The sequence below is a fragment of the Dendrobates tinctorius genome, unplaced genomic scaffold (genome assembly GCF_039654945.1).
Source record: "Dendrobates tinctorius isolate UK_male_01 unplaced genomic scaffold, ASM3965494v1 ptg000011l, whole genome shotgun sequence".
Classification (NCBI taxonomy): domain Eukaryota; kingdom Metazoa; phylum Chordata; class Amphibia; order Anura; family Dendrobatidae; genus Dendrobates; species Dendrobates tinctorius.
This window is the reverse complement of record NW_027361679.1, coordinates 84,733,520-84,741,751: the sequence shown is the minus strand read 5'-3', so window position 1 is coordinate 84,741,751 and position 8,232 is coordinate 84,733,520. Positions and strand designations below refer to the sequence as shown.

General features: G+C 42.4%; 1 long non-coding RNA gene across 1 annotated transcript in view; it reads right to left on the bottom strand.

The window, feature by feature from the left end:
* Window positions 1-1,058: 1,058 nt before the first annotated feature.
* Window positions 1,059-8,232, bottom strand: part of LOC141048487 (uncharacterized) — a 100,960-nt gene continuing 93,786 nt past the window's right edge. Inside the window, exons 3-4 of the long non-coding RNA XR_012220071.1 lie at window positions 2,197-2,343; window positions 1,059-1,139 (exon numbers count right to left, since the gene is read on the bottom strand). This is a non-coding gene — a long non-coding RNA (uncharacterized lncRNA). The remainder of the gene's footprint in view (window positions 1,140-2,196; window positions 2,344-8,232) is intronic.

Genomic DNA, 8,232 nt, shown 5'->3' with positions numbered 1-8,232 from the left:
AATGTAACATTAATATGAAAGTTTAAGTTGCTCATAAAAGTAGCATACCTGTGGTAGATGGTTTTGAAGAAGCATCTGTAGCAGATACTGTAGAGGTGGGCACATTGATAGTGGTAGAAGACTGGCTCACTGTCTGGACTGGTCCTGTGCTACTGACCGATGGACTCACCACGGCTTCTGTTGTTGGAGCCGCAGATAAAATAAATGGAATGTTATAAATAATAGTAAGGTGGTAATGAACAAATCTGAGCCATATTCTTTAAACAGCAGGGGTATTTTTCAATTACAATGGCTAATTAGGGATGTATAGCGGAAAAATATCAGATCCGTCAGCATCTACAACTTAATGGTTTTAAGTGCTTTACACAAAATCTAAAGGTTATGATTTGGTTGAGAGGTAGCATACCTGTGGTAGATGGTTGTGAAGTGGCATCTGTAGGAGATACTGTAGAGGTGGGCACATTGGTAGTGGTAGAAGACTGGCTCACTGTCTGGACTGGTCCTGTACTACTGACTGTTGGGCTCACTGTGGATTCAGTTGTTGGAGCTGCAGCTAAGAGAAGAGATATGTTATAAGTATATTAATAGTACCTATATAGGAAAATGTGAATTTTAGATTAATTGTAATGTTTATTATGTCAGCAATAATAATCTGGTAATGAAGAAATCTGAGCCATAATATATTAACAGCAAGGGACAATATTCATTGCAACAACTAAATAAGGAAACCTCGCAAAAACAACAGATCCGTCACTGACTCCTGCCTGATGGTTTCCAGAGGTATATTTAATTTAGAAAAAAAAAATCCTTAATGTGAGTTACTCATAAAGGTGGCATACCTGTGGTAGATGGTTTTGAAGTGACATCTGTAGGAGATACTGTAGAGGTGGGGACATTGGTAGTGGTAGAAGACTGGCTCACTGTCTGGACTGGTCCTGTACTACTGAGTGTTGGCCTCACTTCTGTTGATAACATAAAACATGAAATGATGTTACTCACCAAGTGCCGATCATCATAGTTACAGATGATGGAGTACATGTGAGATTTTGGTAGCCCACCTGTAGTTGATGCTGCTGTTGTGTTGGGTCCATTGGGTTGCTGCACAGGCGCATTAGTTACCGGAACAGTAGGAGCCTCAGCTGAGGAAAGAAGATAGGAATTATACAATGGGATCTTGGCAACAGAGGAAATAAACTATTGCTGTATAATGTCACAGGAGTTATGACAATAGGAAAGTGTTTTGCAATGCTAGAAAATAGGATCTGATCCTGTCATTGTCAGTAATTATAGTAACGCCCAGGACTGCGATATACTCATGTGTATGAGACCTAAAGCTACAGACAGTACAGTTACTGTTCGTTGCCATTTTCTTTTATGTAAAAACAAAAAAATGTGGTAACTTTACTGGAGCTATATTTTATTCCACCTCGGTGATAGGTGCATAGTTACTGTATATATAAAAGGTTAGACAAGACCTAAACCCATTCAGTTCAACCTCCAATTCTTAGATATGAGATTTAATCCAAAGTGAACAGAACAGCCGTTCAAATGCGATTTTCATATTATAGACCCTAGAACATAAAGAAACCTGTATAATGGATTAGACAGGGTTGGGAGATGCAAAGGATAAAAGTACAGCTAATGGTGAACTATATGCCTCACATAGTCATGAAAATAGCCTGCACCAAACCAGGAGGACATGCGGGAGGTGCCAAGTCCATATTGCGGAAATCATCAGACAGCTTTGGAAAGACTCACTGATTTCTTACCTTCCTTAGTTACTATGAGAAAGTGTTTGAAACTTGTCAAACCTCCCTAAGAAAAAGTTTTTATTTAATAATTTAAGAAATGTTCTCCTGCAAAGGAACATTTTTCAACTTGCCAAACCCAGTCTGCAGTAGCTAAGCGGCTCCTGTCATTGGAGCTGTAGCTTAGGGGAGAGGTATATTATACCCATAATAACAGCATCTATATAGGCCAATGTGTATTCTAGCTTAGTAGTAGTGATTATTACATAGCAGCAGTAAGGTGGTAATGAGGAAATCTGAGCCAGGGGCAATTTTCTACTATAATGATTAGGAAGCCTACTTAAAAATATGAGATACGTCAACATCTCCTCAATTATATATTCCAGATAGTTGTTTTGCAGCAAAAAAAAACAAAAGCAAATGCGAATTTCAAGTAAAGGTGGCATACCTGTGGTAGATGATTGTGAAGTGATATTTGTAGCAGATACTGTAGAGGCGGGTTCATTGGTAGTGATAGAAGACTGGCTCACTGTCTGGACTGCTCCTGTGCTACTGACTGATGGACTCACCACGGATCCTGTTGTTGAAGCTGCAGCTAAGAGAAGATATCTATATGTATAAAACTGAAAGTATGTATGTGTATATCACCAACCAATCATGAAGCATCTTTCATTTCACCAGAGCTGTTCAAAAGAAGTTAAGCTGTGATTGGTTGCTATGAGCAACAGTTTTCCTTGCAACCAATCACTAAGCATCTCTCATTTCACCAGAGCTGGTTAAAAGAAGCTGAGCTGTGATTGGTTGCTATGAGCAAATTTTCCCACTTGACAATACCTCAGCAGACACTGACATGGTGGGAGAAATCTAGCATCCCTGGGAACATAAGCCCCAGCCATTGTCTGCCCCCCAGATAGGAGCAGTGAGCACATGACTGAAATGAATCCCCCCTCCCGTGCCTATATACCCATCACACATCCTCCATACCAAACCGTCAAAGTGTGAAAAAACGGATCCGTTGCAGCAGCCAGTGTATGAAATTTAAAGGAACAGAATTCTGGAAAAGGGGAGAAAGACAGACACCAGGGCCTCTTAAAGGGATCATTGGTATGGAAGTTAGGGCAAATCCACTCTGCGCTTTGGTACTGACCCCAGGCCATTCTTAAAGGGCTCTCTGGTATGGATGTCAGGGTAAATCCATCCAGCTCTTTGGTTCTGACCCCAGGCCTCTCTTAAAGGGATCCCCGGTATGGAAGTCAGGGCAATTGCCTTCAAATGCTCTGGTACTGACCCCAGGCTCTCTTAAAGGGATCTCCTGTAAAGAAGATAGGGCAAATCCCTCAGCGCTCTGATTCTGACCCCAGAGTTCTATTAAAGGGATCATTGGTATGCAAGTAAGGGCAAATCCACTCAGCGCTCTTGTTCTGACCCAAGGTCCTTCTTAAAGGGATCCCCGGTATGGAAGTGAGGGCAAATCCACTCTGCGCTTTGGTACTGACCCCAGGCCTCTTTTAAAGGGATCCCCAGTATGAAAGTGAGGGCAAATCCACTCAGCGCTTTGGTACTGACCCCAGGCCTCTCTTAAAGGGATCCCCGGTATGGAAGTTAGGACCGTTCCACTCAGCACTCTGGTTCTGACTCCAGACTGACGGGATGATGTGGTATATTAGGGGGAGTAGTCCAGTGGCTCTGACTGACGGGATGATGTGGGATATTAGGGGTAGTAGTCCGGTAGCTCTGGCTGACGAGATGATGTGGGATATTATAGTGAATGTGGCTATGCGGAGTGGGCGGGGCTCTAAACTCAGCTTTATATATATGGATATAATCATTATAATTTGTAATAACTAACCGCAGTTAGTTACTATGCCCAGACAGCGCCGGGCTCGTCAGCTAGTATGTTATAATTATAATAACATTGTCTATATAGGTGTCATGGTCATGGTTTGTGGAACCACTGAGCCACGGACCGCGGAGAGCCTGGAGGGGCGTGATTAAGCGATCACATGACTTTTCACTACAGCCTCTGATGAGATTAAACTTGGCTCCCGATGAACGCCAGGTACTACTCCAGGGCAGACCAATGGTCGCGCAGCAGCTGGACCCAAAGGACAGACTGGATGGAGCAACAGGCAGAGCTTATATCAGATTGTAGCTGGACAAGTTGGTTTCAGAGTGCAGCAGACAGAGTTTATGTCAGAGACAGAGTTTGTCAGAGTGCAGGAAGCAGGATGTGCTTCAGAGTGCACCAAGCAGGATTTGCTTCAGAGTGCAGCAAGCGGGATTCACTTCAGAGTGCAGCAAGCGGGATTTGTTTCAGAATGCAGCAGGCAGGATTTGCTTCAGAGTGCAGCAGGTAGGATTTGTTTCAGAGTGCAACAGGCAGTGTTTGCTTCTGAGTGCAGCAGGCAGGATTTGTACTTAGAATACAGCAATCAGGATTTATACTTGGAGTACAACAGGCAGGATTTGTACTTGGAGTACAACAGGCAGGATTTTTACTTGGAGTACAACAGGCAGGACTTGTACTGGTATGCGACCTTACACAACATAGAATGAAACAGGAAGGTTGCTCAGGCATCTCCCCAGTGGAGAGGAAGCAATATGTACATAATGCCTCAAAACCATTGGCTGGGAATAAAATAGCAAGTGTACGCACTGGCCCTTTAGTGGGCGGGAGCACGCACATGCGTGCCCTTAGAACATGGCCAGAGACTTGTCTGGAAGTGCTGCTGGGAGCATGCGGAGCATGAGGAAGAGAGGAACCAACATCTGCGGGGGTGAGTGAACTGACACACCAGGAACCCGGTGTGGTGCTAACAATGGTAAAATGTGTATTCTAGCTTATTAGCAAAAATCAATGCATAGCAGTAGTAAGGTGGTAATGAAAAAATGTGAGTCATATTCTATTAACGTAAAGGGCAGTTTGCAATGCAATGTCTAAATAGAAACCCTAGTAAAATAACAGATCCGTGAACATCTCTTCACTGGTGTTTTTATAGATATATGCTTATTTAAAAAAAGTAACATGAAGTATTTCCCTTTAACAGTGCCTAAATATGTAAATTTGAATAATAACTTATCAGTAAATAGATGGAGGCCCGATGCTATCGCATCGGGAGGGCACAGTGCTCTGCACGCTGGATTTCTGTTACAAACAGAAAGATATACTCACCTTCCGATGGCCCCCGATCTCCTCTCCATGCTCCCGGCATCTTCCGGTCTCAGTAATGCTTAGCGCGAAGGACCGGAGATGACATCACTCTCGCGACAGCACGACGTCATCAGCGGTCTTTCGCGCAAAGCATTACTGGGACCAGAAAATGCCGAGCACGTGGTGAGAAGAGGGAAAGAGTCCGGGGGCCGTCGGAAGGTGAGTATATCACTATTTTTTATTTTAATTTTATTTTTTACAGGTTTATGGTACCCAGGGCCTGGAGGATAGTCTCCTCTCTTCTGGACCCTGGGTACCATCTGCACATTGAGCGCTGCATCGGTCATCTCCCGGCAGCATCGCCGCTGACCTCCGTGAGGCAGGAGATGACCCGCGGCAACCGTCGGGAGATCAGCGGCTAGCGCCGCAAATCTCCCGGCGGTAGGAGTGGCGTGCGACGTTCGAATTCCGCGTCAATTCACGGCCGGACTGCTCCTGTCGCTGATTGGTCGCGGCTGGCCGGGCGCGACCAATCAGTGATGCGGGATTTCCGTTACAAACAGACAGACAGACAAAAAGAAGATTATATAGTAGATGTGTATTGCGTCAGCAGTAGTAAGGTGGTAAGGAATAAATGGGCCCTGAGCTCACATCCCCTTGAGAAAGCAGCGTTGTGCCAGGGAAACGCGCATCGGGGTGGACATCTGGCTCCAGGATCACCTCTCTGAAGCCCCCACCAGTCTGGTAAACCCTCAGCTACTTAGTTTAAATGACCTTTTTATCCTAAAAGAGCGCTTGCCATGCCCCCTGGTCACTTGACTATGAGTTTTCTAACATATACTATGGTGGTGTTTTTGTAGGGGTGTTTTCCCATCCTATTGGCATGTATCTTGGTGCACTTTTCTTGTTACCTTCTGTATGTAATAGTTTTTAGCGGATTTGTTGAATAAAGAAATTCATACTACTTTTACAATCTTTTGTCACCTCTCGTTCCTTTTTCTCTGGTTCCTAATGAAAAAGGGTGACCAAAGTCAGCTAATGGAGATCCCTGGAAATCCCTCTGCCCCGACGCGCATTTCGCACTGCTTCTTCCGGAGGCGTGGAGCATGTGGATCTCCATTAGCTGACTTTGGTATGTACCAGAGAATAATTTACTACTCCCTTTTTTCATTGTATTAGGCTAGCGCCATCAGGAGGATTATTTAGGGAGGGAGCTATATACCTAGTGATCACTGGCTGCATATGCCTAGAATAGGCAATAGCAACACTATATTCTTAAAAGGTTCTTTTTCCTCTCTAAATTATACTATTGTGTGCAGTGATATTATAAGGGTTTTTTTTGTCTCCAAGATTTATAGCTAATATGGAATTTCCTATGGACTTTGTGATCCCTCTTTTATCTGATTGATACCTTTCTTTTGTATGTGGTTGTATTGTCAATAAAAGATACATTTTTTAATTTTTCTCACTATTCGGTTACCATTAAGGTGATGATATTTCAATTAATCCAAAGGAAGGTAAGAAAACTCCATTGTAAATGCGATGGTCATTTTTTAGCCCATAGAACATAAATAAAACCGTTATAATAGATTAAATATTGGGTTTGGGAGATACAAAGAAAAAAGTACAGTTGATGGTGAACTATATTCCTCCACTTAGTTATGAAAGTAGCCTACACAATCCAGGAGGATGTGCGGGAGATGCATATTGCTGAAATCATCAATCAGCTTTGGAAAGATTGCTTAACTTGCTTAGTTACTATGAAAAAATATTTAAAACTTGTCGACTCATCTGAGAAACCATCCCTAAGAATAAGTAATGAAAAAGTAATGTAAGAAATGTTGTCCTGCAAGGGTTCACATTTCAACTTGCCAAACCCTGTCTGCAGTCACTAGGTAAAATAATTACAAGTGCTTCGGGTGTGGGTGGTATCTGTATCTCTTTTCCTCTTTTAGTAAAACTTTCATTGTTTACTCATGATGAAGATCTGTGTGTTACATGCTTTCCTTCTACTTGTGCTTGGTGTCGCTTCTTGGTAAGCGCTATTATTGTACTATCCTGTCCAAGTGGTCAGGTTGCCAGCCACCTCTCTGTCCTTCTGGTTCCTTACCTCTTGTGGGCTACAACCATGTGTTGTTCTTTTACTAATTGTTTAATAAAGATTATAATTTTTAGCCATGTTTCCTTGCATTTATCCTCTTTGGTGTCTTAAAGTGGTCCTGTCACTAAGTCAAACGTAGCCAGTTTTTACTTACGCCGCACCTCTGATTATTCTGCTTTTTGTTTTTTATTTTCACCATATGTATCCAGAGACATGAGCGTTTTTATTTAGCGCTCATTTTTAATTTTCTTTACAAAGGGGCATCGCTCACAAAATAGTTATGCAGAGCAGGGTAAAGACATCCCCATAAGGATCCTGTTACCAACGCCCCTTGGGTAGAGACTATAAAAATTAGCACCAAATAAAAAGTCCCATATCTCTGGAACCGTACGGCAGATTTACAAAAAAACGAAATAGGGGAGTAAAATACGAGCAAGACTTGGCCTCCTCTTCCCTAATCCTTCCCTCTCTACATAGAATCTGATCAGTAGCAACTGCCATCTCTTATCTCAGTAATGGGAAAATCTGTCTTCACGGAACACAGATTTTACCTCCACATTGAGAATTTTGAAAAACAATGATCAGTCCTGGCGGAGAAAGACGCAGATTTCTCTGATAACATATATTACAAAGTTGCTTACTGTTATGTGCATTATTGATTTGTGAGATAAAAATTAAAACAATGGTTATGCTTTAAATGAAATTTCACCAATAAACACAATAGAACCAGAAATCAGCTAAACACGCCAAACCAGAAAACACTGTGACTAGTTCCTCTATTCAACAGTATAATGCAATGTAACATAGTCTGGACGTTTCTTCCCATTTCTGTATTATATTAGGCAAAATGGTATCTGATACTGATGACACTTGACAGGCGCTATCTCCCAGACTATTTATGGATCATTCATCCACTAAAATGTTGCAATATCATGTATGTTTCTACATATTCTCATAACTGGTGGACGTTATAAAATCAGACATGACAAAAATTGGAACACCAGTTTTGTTAAAGGGAATCTGTCACCCCTTTTTTGAGATATCATATAATGATATCATTCAATTGTGTGTCACAGAAGGATTCTCTTAGTACTTTTGCTTCCCCCTGACCCCGCACCTTTCACGTATAAATACCTTTTTTATATCGGTTCAGATGTATGTAAACTGCCACGGTCCGGTCTGATGGGCGGGGCTTATTCAACTGCTCCCCCCTCCCTGTCTTGCTCTGCACA